Genomic DNA, 12962 nt, shown 5'->3' on the forward strand with positions numbered 1-12962 from the left:
GGGCACCGATCATGCATTAGTATATCCCATAAGAAAAGAGTACATCGTAACATCATGTGGTGAAAAAGTAGGATAAGAACTAAAATGTAAAATCCCTGTTATTCTTAGTGCCCTTCAGGGTTCACTCTTCGCAGTCTCTTTTTCTCTGTAAGTACCATTCTCCTCCTACACATTCCATTCACACCACGTATTGACAGCCTAACACACTACCCAGGAGGTCATGTGAGCGGGGAAAAATTCAGCCCTTGTAAAAGCAAGCAGATACTAAAATATCAGGGGCAGAATTTCGTGGAGTAAATCTATACCACTTCCTTGAGGTCATCATACTGATGCTTATTAAAGGCACGTGATTTCATTATGTGAGCACTGAACAGTCCACGATACAGTCAGAGTTGATGTATGGAATAAAATTCAGAGAACAGTAATAAAGGCTTTTCACAATTGCAATAATAACTCATAAAGGAACAGATATCTGGTGCAAGAAATGTTTCAGGTTACAGCTGCTAACTTAACAGAATATGAGTATATCATGCTTCTCTTCCCCGTTTTCAGATTTCCAAAACTTCCCTGAGGTTATGTATAATTAAACAGCTTACTATCTACTGGAAGTTCGCATTTTTTGTTTTACTTTAGCTACTTTCCAAGGGATAAATAAAATGTGGTTCTGTATTATATTTGAAACTGCAAATACTGTGCATAATAAAAATTAACGTGAATAATGGGAACTTTTCAGGTTTTTTTTTTTTAATCTCAATGGATTTTGTAAAAGGTACGAAGTATTAGATCTGTGTACTCAGTAACAATTTATTTATACTATAGGTATGTTTGTACACAAGTTGATTACTTCTGTGTTTATTGCTTTTGATCAGCAAACAGCTTTCAGAAACAGGTATACTTTAGCAGTGTGCTGTTATACGTAAGCATAATAATGAAACAGTTTACCAAGTTCACCCCAAAAGGTATGAGCTTTCATCTTATATATGATTAGGGCTTTATCATGACATGATGTTACATATAAGGCCCTTCCCAGCTTTAATATTCTATGAGCCTATAGTGTTCAAAATGTGAGAACGCCACACTTTGCACATTAGACTGTTTTTCAGGTCACACTTTCAAAAACAAAAAAGTCTGTTAGATGGGTTTCTACGCTCTTCATTGTGGTGATGTAGAGGCAGGATGGGTTCAATTCATCCTGTGCTCCCATGAGGATATATCCCAGTAACGCAGTGGTTTTCATACTATGTTATTATCCAGGCTGCAGGGAGATAGGGGAACACACTGCAGGTAGGTCTCCAAGCTTCTCAGCTTTTGCCTCAACCTAAACAGCTTGGTTTTTAATGTTTTAGCTATTGACATTCCTGGTAAGGTTTTGTTTTAAAAGTGGTTCTGTTATTAAAACCAAAGAACAAAAAGGAACACAATACTGCAAACACACACACTCACTATACACATACAGACGTGTATGCTCACTCAGCATGCATCTGTGATGACTTTTTCCCCATCTGTCCCTCCAGATCCACTAGTCTGCCCATCTGACCCTGCCCTATGCTCCAGGAGGCTGACCTGTAGGGACAAGTCATGAGTTGCCCCGTGCACTGTCCCCTGGCTCCCGTGGAGGTTTAGGCAACAGGAGGCCCATTAAGGAGCCTCCAGAGCAGGAGAGGTGGAAATTAGGTGTTTCTTTCTCCTCTCTCACCAAGGAGTCTGGGGGGATGGCTGTGTCCCTCGAGTAGTCTACTCCCCAGAATTGCCCTCTCCGAGGCCACTGACCACTCACGTCAGGACTGTGCACTACCCTTTCTAATCCCCTAAACCCTGCCCAGAACTCTGGGAAGAGTATTTCATTAGACTCTCCTTAGGTGACCCAGGCCGAGAGTGCCATTTGTTTCTCGCTGGGACCCCAAGCCATACACACTTACTTCTGCACACACATCTTCATGTGCACACGAGTGCACACACACGCATACACACGCACACACAGAGAAAACTCCCACCTCCATGCAAGCTACCACAACATCAACATCACCGTAAACAAAGGAAAGAGAAGATGCTCATCTTTCCCATTTGTAATTTCTCTACATGGATATTTTTCCTGGAATTACATAGAAAATTCACTTTTAAAGAGATGCAGTGCTTTTTAATATTAGAATAAAAGTTTATTCGATTCTTCAGTTTTTGAAAAGTCCTCTTTATTGTAATTTGCACTGGGCATGCCCTTCAAATCCGCAATTACACTTCTAGTAAAATATCCTTTGAAAATGTGCGAGCGCACATCAATGTATGCTTCAGGGTGTATATAATAGGGGAAGAGCAGCATTATATAAAATTTTTTAAATTGGGAAAATCCTTAATGGCAATCCTTAGGGAACCAAATTTTGGTATGTTTACACTCTGTAATACTAGGGAGAGAATATAAAGAATAAGAATAGGATGTGAAATGGAAAGAGGTTGCAACAAGTTGAATTACTGACAATACATATAGTATTATTCCTATTTATAAAATGATTACACACCTCTGGGTATATTTATACATGTTAAGTCATGTGGGTGGTTCTGGAAGCTGTTTTGCGTGGTTGTCTCTGGAGAGAAAAGTTGGACAGTGGAGGCGGGGTGGCAGGTGGCAGATGGGACTGTATTCAACTGTACATCAGTGAGAAGAGCTCTAATTATTTGATAGAAAATACCCCCAACATATGAATCAAAACTATGTATTCCCAAACACTACTTTTTCACCTCTTAATCATTTAGTGTAAAAGTATCAATATGGAAAAGCAAGTACACCTGTACTTAACCATGTCTGTTTATACTGAATAGAATTGCATAAGTGGGCAGTTTTATTTGTTGGTTTTCTTTTACTTTTTTGCAGTCTCACATGTTGCTAACTCATGCTGCCAAAAGCTCCTGTTGGTGTTTTAACCATTTTCTGGAGGGGGAGGTAAACGCCCTAAGTTATTTGCCTCTTTTTACATACTTTAAAATTCATGTTTTATCAAGTTATAACTATTTTCTCCTTATCAATAATTATTAGCCAAACAAAGACTATCACTCTATTGTGTGTTTATGGAGAAAAATAAAAATTCAGAGAGGTCACAATGTAAAATCATAGTGAGAGATGTTTCTCTCTTCTTTAATTTTCAAGTGTTTTGCAAATTTTCCAAAATATTTTTCAAACAATAGCAAAGAGAATACAATAGCTATTCTTTCATCTGGTCTGGAAGTTTATATATTCTTCATGTAAAGTGCTCTATCAATGCTACTGAATTATTTTGTGAGGCGAAAATATGGCCAAATAGGAAAATTAGATATCATTTGCTATGAAGAAATTAAAATATCAAGGCAACATACTTTAGAAAGCAACTAAAATTGCTCAAATCCTACAAAGAAAGTTGTAAAAAAAACTTAGTATAACAGTAGTTATCAACATGCGAACTAGTGTAAAATATTTACTTTAGGCTTATTTAGTTTCAGATATTTTACTTAAAGTTAGAGAAAACACTTAAAATAGGGTTAAATGCTCCCCCCCCCAAAATCCGAACTGGCATGATTGTTTTAATATGAGCCAAAGAAATAGCTGCAAAAGCATAAAAACAAATAAATAAAAAACTGACCTGGGGCACATTCATAGAAAACATTCAAAAACGTGGATGAGAAGCTTGACAGGTAAAAACTTCAAAATGCTTAAATTTTTGGAAAACTTTCCAGCAATTCTTGGAAATGGTCCATACGTAAAATTTAAAAGTTGATTGCAAAATAGTCTTTTACATTTATTTAACAGGAATTTTCTGGTAAGTCATCTACTTTGAATCTCTGAGTGATTGTAGGGGATTCAGGAGAAGAAAGAAGAGAAAATTAGGCAGGAGTCCCACGATGATAGACCTTGTATACCACCCTAAGCCATTTGCTATGGGGAGGGTTATTGTGGAATTTTGTAAGTGAGTGATTGAGGTTATTTGATATGCATTTTTTTTCTTTTTTTTGCGGTACGCAGGCCTCTCACTGTTGTGGCCTCTGCGTCAGCCTCTCCCTACAGAGATGGGGGTCCAGTTGTGGCTGGAGACCAAGAATTTATAGTGATGCCCATGTAGGGGAGCAAACTTTGCCACCCCAACATGTCTCTTTGGCATGTGGATTATTTTGATCTGAAAGCAATCAAAGCCCCAAAGACCCAGGAAGTCTTTCTTTTACCTCCCCCTTAGCTGCCTAAAGAATTTAGATAGAGGGCTTGTTCCTGGAATAGACTATCATCAGAGATACTTGCAAAAAAACAAGGGCTAGGTAAGGTGGGGTAAACTCTTTGAGATCAGAGTTCTCTCTGTGTCCCACTGTCTCTGCCTGGCCCAGAAAGCATTTATTTACCAAACACTTGCTGTTCCATCTCCATGTCAAGTCAATTACCTCCCTCCCCTCTGAAGTGCCAAACCACTACCCCCAACATCCTCCTTTGCCTTTAGCTAAAGACGGTATTTAAGGTGAGGGTTTCAGTCACTTTGGAGGGTTACTCAGTTTTCCTGAGTCTCTCCCATGTATACATGTTGTTAATTTTTTGTGTGATTTTCTCCTGTTAATCTGCTTCATGTCAATTTAATTCTTAGACCAGCCAGAAGAACATAGGGGGATAGAGGAAATTTCTTCCTCCCCGATAGCTGGCGACGAGGATGGGATGTAACTTTATTGTCTGGACACTACTCACCCCAAAGATGCTGCACTTAAGAGATGCTGGAACACCTGACAAAAGCCATCAGAAGGTGAGAAGTCTGACCATGTCCATCAGCCTCCTGGACCTCTGCATGCAGGGTCTGCTGGAAACAAGATGGGTATGAGTTTTTCTCTTTTCTAAAATTAGATTAGCAGGAGAAAATATGTGTAGGGCTAGGTCCTTGGAAACTTTTGTTGGATTTTCTCCTGCTAATAGATCTCATGTCAATTTCAATTCTTAGACCAGCCAGAAGAACCTAGAAGGGTAGAGGAGAATTTCTTCCTCCCCGACTCAAGTTATCAAGGTTAAGGACCCTAATATAGTCAGGCTTTGCCTCCTGGTCCTTTCTCAGGAGGACAGAGTACTGGTTTTCTTTCTCTCCCTGACCCTGACCTGTCTAGATCCTTTCAGAGACTGTGACCCCAGAGGGAATAACTGCCAAGCAGGGAGGCATCATGTCACTGGCGGGGTAGATGTGTGGCCCACGTTTTAGGAAATATAGTTCCTGAAAGTCGAGCAAGGTGGGCAGATGCAGAAAGCACAGAATCTTTAGAAGTGGTTGATGCTGTTTTCGTCTCTGACAACACAGATCTATTAGGAAATCAAGCAGCAGGTGGGAGGAGGCACCCCACACCAGGGCAGAGCTGCCGTTGGAGGAATGCCAACTGAAAAAGGGAACTGGAATGGGAGTGTCTTAATATGAACCAGGCTTCCACTGCGGGCCTGCGGAGCTCCGGTCATCCCCCAGTGGGTGGAGAGGGCAGCCAAGAAAAATCAACCTTGTGAACAAACCATATAGGTGGATTACTCCACCTTTCAGCATGGTTAAGTAAGAAAACAGAAATAATATTAGTGAGACAGAAAAATTCCCAACCTGAAGAACAAGGGAAACAGAAGAGTATCTAGAGGAAGGACATTCAGGAAAAATGCCACATGGCAGCAACTAGAAGGAAACTTCAAGCCAAATCCTCAAGAGCAGCGAGAAGACAGGCCTCTATAAACCAGGAGCTCTGAACAGTGAGGAGGGACAGGTCACGTTAATAAGCAACAACAACTGATAAAATCAAGCAACATGAAAAGGGAAGGGGCTTTTATGAAGAGGACTAACAAGGAAGCTAAAAATGCAAACTAAAATAAAATCCAGATTCAATACAATAAAGAACAGAACCGTTAAGGTAGGGATCTAATCAGTGACAGGACAAATTTGAGAAGCTCTTCTAAAGCACAAGAAAAGCTTAAAGAAAGAAAGTGTGATTAGTACAGACATCATTTCTGTTCTTGAAGAAGAGATGAAAGCAAACAGACGAGAAACTATAATCAAAGAGATGGAAGAGTCCTAGCTAGACTGATTTACAGTTGCTCACCTTACTGAGGCAAAATTAATTAAAAATATTTCCACAGGTGGTATTCCTGAACAGAGAGAATTAAAAATATGCCATTTTGCTTTCACTCTGAAAATGAGAGCAATAAAACAGTAAGGATAATATTTATAATTTAAAGTATTACATTTATTGATATCTTATGTTGTGCTAGTAACGCTTCTAGGAACTTTATGTGTATTCATTCATTTAATTATCTATTATTATTTCTGTTTTGCAGATAAGGAAACTGAGTCAGAGAAAGGGCAAGCAACTCAACAAAATCACACAGCTAGCAAACATCAGAAGTGGAATACAAAGCCAAGTGCTCTAACTATGGCTTTATGTCTTGAAGAATATTAAAAACAAAACAAAACAGAAAACAGAACATATACCTTCAGAATCGTGAAGAAGATGAAAATAAAAGAACCAATATGTGCATTCCAAAATAAATAAACAGATATAACAAGCAAGCATATGGACACACACACAGAACAAAAAGCACAAAGATGACACAAGTAAAACTGAATGCAACATTACAATAAAAAACATCAATCAATTAACTTTCTATTATGGATAAAAAGGCTTTATTAAGCAAACCCCAAATGCCAGCAATGTACGGTGATCCCTTGGTATCCCTGGGGTATTGGTTCCAGAACCCCTACAGATACCAAAATTTGGGGATGCTCAAGTCCCTTATATAAAATAGCACAGTATATGCAAATAACCTATGCACACCTCCTGTGTACTTTAAATTATCTCTATATTACTTATTACACCTAACACCATGTAAATGCTATGTAAATAGTTGTAAATACAGTGTAAACGCTAGTAAATAACTATTTTGCCTGCATGCTTGCAAATTCAAGGTTTGCTTTTTGGAAATTTCTGAAATTTTTTTTCAAATATTTTTTATCCACAGTGGGTTGAATCTGTGGATATGGAACCAACTGATACAGAGGACTGACTGTATTTCTTGGGAAAAATACACCAAATACAGAGAGATGTAAAAAATGGAAGGAAGTGACAGGATAGGAAAAGATAGATCTGACAGGTGCAATAAAGGGAAATCAGAAATTGCAGTATCAACATCAAAGAAAACTGAATTCAAAATAAAAAATTTGAACTTCCCCAGTGGTCCAGTGGTTAAGGCTCCACACTTCCACTACAGGGGGCATGGGTTCGATCCCTGGTCAGAGAAGTTCCGCATGCCGTGCAGTGCGGCCAAAAAACAATAAAATAAGATAAAATAAAATAAAAAATTTAAAAGAGGCAAGGGATAATTTTTCTAAAAAGTACACTTCTCCAAGGAGATATAATCCCAGGGACAATTCACTTCCTAAAAGCTTACAGGCATCACATACATTTTTACTAAAACATATTAATTATAAACTACCATTTATATAACACTAAGAGAAATGAACAAATAAAGATGACAGTAATATACTATCATTGAATGATCTAATAAATGAAAAATAATCTGGAAGAGATAATTAATAACATTAATCAATGAGAGGAGGAGTCAGTAGAGAGAGAAGTTGACAGATCATACAGTTGCAACTGAGCTCTCAGTTGAACCTATAGAGCTCTGGAGCTGGGACAGCCCTCCAGAACTGTCCCAAATTAATTCAAGGAGCCTGGGTTTGTGAATCCCTGCATTAGCCACGCATTAGCCACAGGCAATGCCCAGTTAGAGAACCAGCTGCGAGCCTCCAGTAGCTGATATTCCCAGCAGCCTGAGTAGGAGTACAACCACATCCTAGACAAAGTGTAGAGATGTTGCTGGAAGAGGGTGGCCTTTACAAAACAACCTCCAGAAAGGCCTAGGGATGACTTCTCACCCATAAAGTGTGTGTGGAAGTGATGTTTGTGCTTTGGGGCCCGGTGGTTAAGACACAAGCATGCCTTCCTACATTGCAGGTTATGGCTGTCACAGAAAACAACTCCAAGATCCCAGTGGTAAACACAATACAAGTTTATCTCTTGTTAATGCAATGTCCACTGTGCATCCAGACATTTCTGCAGGGCAGCTGTTCTCCATCTGCTGATTCAGGGATCCAGTCTGCTTCAATTGTGAGGCATCCACATTCACCGTGCAGAAGAGAGACGGGAGAAGTGAATTGTGCCTGGGATTTCATTGTCTCTGTCTGGAAGTGACGTGCATTATTCCCACTAACATTTCAGGGGCCAGAACTGATCTAATTAACACCACATAATGGTAAAGGGCAGAGAAGTATCGTCTTCCAGGAGCAAGGAATAAGAAATGGAATCTGGGGAATCTACCTCTCCACTCCTTTTTGACTGGCTGCTAGCTGGGGGAAAATGACTACTACAGAGATCCAATAATTGATCCAGGATGTACTTTTATAACCACAGCAACTAGATCACGGTCTGGCAGCTAGTGGGTGCTCCGGGTTTGTTGTTAAATATGTAGCTGACTGACTATCTGAGTAGATGGATAAACTAGCAAAAACAACAGCAGCCAAAAGATCCATCCATGCTCGCAGCTTCAGCGAAAGCTCAGCTGGTCACTGCTGCTCTTAGGAAGACTATACTTTTCAGGTTGACTTTCAACACCTTCCACGATGTGACATAACCCTTCCCCTAGGGTCATATCTGACCACTTGTGCACATGTAGTTTGCAATATAGTTATCCAAAACTATGCATCATTCCTTCAACAATCATTGTGTCCTTTCTCACACTTCTGAGCTTGTGTCCAGGCTGCAACCTCTGCCTGGAATGCCATTTCTCTCCTTGTGCTCCTAGCAGCTCATTTTTTTTTTTTTTGAACATCTTTATTGGAGTACAACTGCTTTACAGTGGTGTGTTAGTTTCTGCTGTACAACAAAGTGAATAAGCTATAACTATACATACATCCCCATATCTCCTCCCTCTTGCATCTCCCTCCCACCCTCCCTATCCCACCCCTTTAGGGGGTCACAAAGCACCGAGCTGACCTCCCTGTGCTATGCGGCTGCTTACCACTAGCTATCTATTTTACATTTTAGTGTATATATGTCCATGCCAGTCTCTCACTTCATCCCAGCTTACCCTTCCCCCTCGCCATGTCCTCAAGTCCATTCTCTACATCTGCATCTTTATTCCTGTCCTGCCCCTAGGTTCTTCAGAACTAATTTTTTTTAGATTCCAAATACATGTGTTAGCATAAGGTATTTGTTTTTCTCATTCTGACTTACGTCACTCTGCATGACAGACTCTAGGTCCATCCACCTCACTACAAATAACTCAATTTCTTTTCTTTTTATGGCTGAGTAATATTCCATTGTATATATGTGCCACATCTTCTTTATCCATTCATCTGTCAAAACACTTAGGTTGCTTCCATGTCCTGGTTATTGTAAATAGTTCTGCAATGAACATTGTGGTACATGACTGTTCTTGAATTAAGGATTTCTCTGGGTATATGCCCAGTAGTGGGATTGCTGGGTCGTATGGTAGTTCTATTTTTAGGTTTTTAAGGAACCTCCATACTGTTCTCCATGGTGGCTGTATCAATTTACATTCCCACCAACAGTGCAAGAGGGTTCCCTTTTCTCCACACCCTCTCCAGCATTTACTGTTTGTAGATTTCTTGATGATGGCCATTCTAAGCAGTATGAGGTGATATGTCATTATAGTTTTGATTTGCATTTCTCTAATTATTAGTGATGTTGAGCATCCTTTCATGTGTTTGTTGGCAATCTGTATATCTTCTTTGGAGAAATGTCTATTTAGGCCTTCTGCCCATTTTTGGATTGGGTTGTTTGTTTTTGATATTGAGCTGCATGAGCTGCTTGTATATTTTGGAGATTAATCCTTTGTCAGTTGCTTCGTTTGCAAATATTTTCTCCCATTGTAAGGGTTGTCTTTTTCTCTTGCTTATGGTTTCCTTTGCTGCGCAAAAGCTTTTAAGTTTCTTTAGATTGCATTTGTTTATTTTTGTTTTTATTTCTATTTCTCTAGGAGGTGAGTCAAAAAGGATCTTGCTGTGATTTATTTCATAGAGTGTTCTGCCTATGTTTTCCTCTAAGAGTTTGATAGTGTCTGGCCTTACATTTAGGTCTTTAATCTATTTTGAGTTTATTTTTGTGTATGGTGTTGGGGAGTGTTCTAATTTCATTCTTTTACATGTAGCTGTCCAGTTTTCCCAGCACTTATTGAAGAGGCTGTCTTTTCTCCACTGCATATTCTTGCCTCCTTTATCAAAAATAAGGTGACCATATGTGTGTGGGTTTATCTTAGGGCTTTCTATCCTGTTCCATTGATCTATATTTCTGTTTTTGTGCCAGTACCATACTGTCTTGATTACTGTAGCTTTGTAGTATAGTCTGAAGTCCAGGAGCCTGATTCCTCCAGCTCTGTTCTTTCTCAAGATTGCTTTGGTATTCGGGATCTTTTGTGTTTCCATACAGATTGTGAAATTTTTTGTTCTAGTTCTGTAAAAAATGCCATTGGTAGTTTGATAGGGATTGCATTGAATCTGTAGATTGCTTTGGGTAGCATAGTCATTTTCACAATGTTGATTCTTCCAGTCCAAGAACATGGTATATCTTTCCATCTGTTTGTATCGTCTTTAATTTCTTTCATCAGTGTCTTATAGTTTCTGCATATAGGTCTTTTGTCTCCTTAGGTAGGTTTATTCCTAGGTATTTTATTCTTTTTGTTGCAATGGTAAATGGGAGTGTTTCCTTAATTTCTCTTTCACTTTTTTTTTTTTTTTTGCTGTATGCGGGCCTCTCACTGTTGTGGCCTCTCCCATTGCAGAGCATAGGCTCTGGATGCACAGGCCCAGCGGCCATGGCTTACGGGCCCAGCTGCTCCGCGGCATGTGGGATCTTCCCGGACCGGGGCACGAACCCACGTCCTCTGCATCAGCAGGCGGACTCTCAACCACTGCGCCACCAGGGAAGCCCCTCTCTTTCACATTTTTCATCATTAGTGTATAGGAATGCAAGAGATTTCTGTGCATTAATTTTGTATCCTGCTACTTTACCAAATTCATTGATTAGCTCTAGTAGTTTTCTGGTAGCATCTTTAGGCTTCTCTATGTGTAGTGTCATGTCATCTGCAAACAGTGACAGTTATACTTCTTTTCCGATTTGGATTCCTATTATTTCTTTTTCTTCTCTGATTGCTGTGGCTAAAACTTCCAAAACTGTGTTGAATAATGGTGGTGAAACTGGGCAACTTTGTCTTGTTCCTGATCTTAGAGGAAATGGGTTCATTTTTTCACCATTGAGAATGATGTTGCCTGTGGGTTTGTCATATATGGCCTTTATTATGCTGAGGTAGTTTCCCTCTATGCCTACTTTCTGGAGAGTTTTTATCATAAGTGGTGTTGAATTCTGTCGAAAGCTTTTTCCGCATCTGTTGAGATGATCATATGGTTTTTATCCTTGAATTTGTTAATATGGTATATCACGATTGATTTGCATATATTGAAGAATCCTTGCATTGCTAGGATATAAACCCCACTTGATCATGATGTATGATCCTTTTAATGTGCTGTTGGATTCTGTGTGCTAGTATTTTGTTGAGAATTTTTGCATCTATGTTCATCAGTGATATTGGCCTATAGTTTTCTTTTTTTGTGACATCTTTGTCTCGTTTTGGTATCAGGGTGATGGTGGCCTCGTAGAATGAGCTTGAGAGTGTTCCTCCCTCTGCAATATTTTGGAAGAGTGTGAGAAGGATAGGTGTTAGCTCTTCTCTAAATGTTTGGTAGAATTTGCCTGTGAAGCCATCTGTTCCTGAGCTTTTGTTTGTTGGAAGATCTTTAATCACAGTTTCAATTTCAGTGCTTGTGATTGGTCTCTTTATATTTTCTATTTCTTCCTGGTTCAGTCTTGGAAGGTTGTGCTTCTCTAAGAATTTGTCCATTTCTTGCAGGTTGTCCATTTTATTGACATATAGTTGTTTGTAGTAATCTCTCATGATCCTTCGTATTTCTGCGGTGTCTGTTGTTACTTGTCGTTTTTCATTTCTAATTCTGTTCATTTGAGTCTTTTCCCTTTTTTTCTTGATGAGTTGGGGTAATGGTTTATCAATTTTGTTTATCTAAAAGAACCAGCTTTTAGTTTTATTGATCTTTGCTACTGTGTCCTTCATTTCTTTTTCATTTACTTCTGATTTGATTTTTATGATTTCCTTCCTTCTGCTAACTTTGGGTTTTGTTTTTTTTTTCTTCTTTCTCTAATTGCTTTAGTTGTAAGGTTAGGTTGTTTATTTGAGATGTTTCTTGTTTCTTGAGGTAGGATTTTATTGCTATAAACTTCCCTCTTAGAACTGCTCTTCCTGCATCCCATAGGTTTTGGGTCGTCGTGTTTTCATTGTCATTTGTTTCTATGTACTTTTTGATTTCCTCTTTGATTTCTTCTGTGATCTCTTGGTTATTTAGTAGTGTATTCTTTAGCCTCCATGTGATTGTATTTTTTTACAGTTCTTTTCCTGTAATTGACATCTAGTCTCATAGCATTGTGATCAGAAAAGATACTTGATATGATTTCAATTTTCTTAAATTTACCAAGGCTTGATTTGTGACCCAAGATATGATCTATCCTGGAGAATGTTCCATGAGCACTTGAGAAGAAAGTGTATTCTGTTGTTTTTGGATGAAATGTCCTATAAATATCAATTAAGTCCATCTTGTTTAATGTGTCATTTAAAGCTTGTGTTTCCTTATTCATTTTCATTTTGGATGATCTGTCCATTGGTGCAAGTAGGGTGTGAAATCCCCTACTATGATTGTGTTACTGTCGATTTCCCCTTTTATGGCTGTTGGCATTTGCCTTATGTAGTGAGGTGCTTCTATGTTGGGTGCATAAATATTTACATTGTCATATCTTCTTGGATTGAGCCCTTGATCATTATGTAGTGTCCTTCTTTGTCTGTTGTGACAAAGTCTTTA

The 12962-nt window shown here is 38.9% G+C and overlaps 1 protein-coding gene across 8 annotated transcripts in view; it reads right to left on the reverse strand.

Moving 5' to 3' along the window:
* The window catches only part of TMEM182 (transmembrane protein 182), a 395595-nt gene that overhangs the window by 205367 nt on the left and 177266 nt on the right, over window positions 1–12962 (reverse strand). For 6 of the 8 annotated variants that reach the window (XR_009566205.1, XR_009566203.1, XR_009566204.1 and 3 more), the window contains one exon: window positions 4691–4796. The exons of 1 other annotated variant lie outside the window; for it this stretch is intronic. The gene's annotated coding sequence lies outside the window, so the exon portion shown is untranslated. Of the gene's footprint in view, window positions 1–4690; window positions 4800–12962 lie in introns of all 8 variants that reach the window. One more of the 8 variants, XR_009566206.1, reaches the window with a different exon arrangement.

Source organism: Globicephala melas, chromosome 12, assembly GCF_963455315.2.
Source record: "Globicephala melas chromosome 12, mGloMel1.2, whole genome shotgun sequence".
NCBI lineage: Eukaryota > Metazoa > Chordata > Mammalia > Artiodactyla > Delphinidae > Globicephala > Globicephala melas.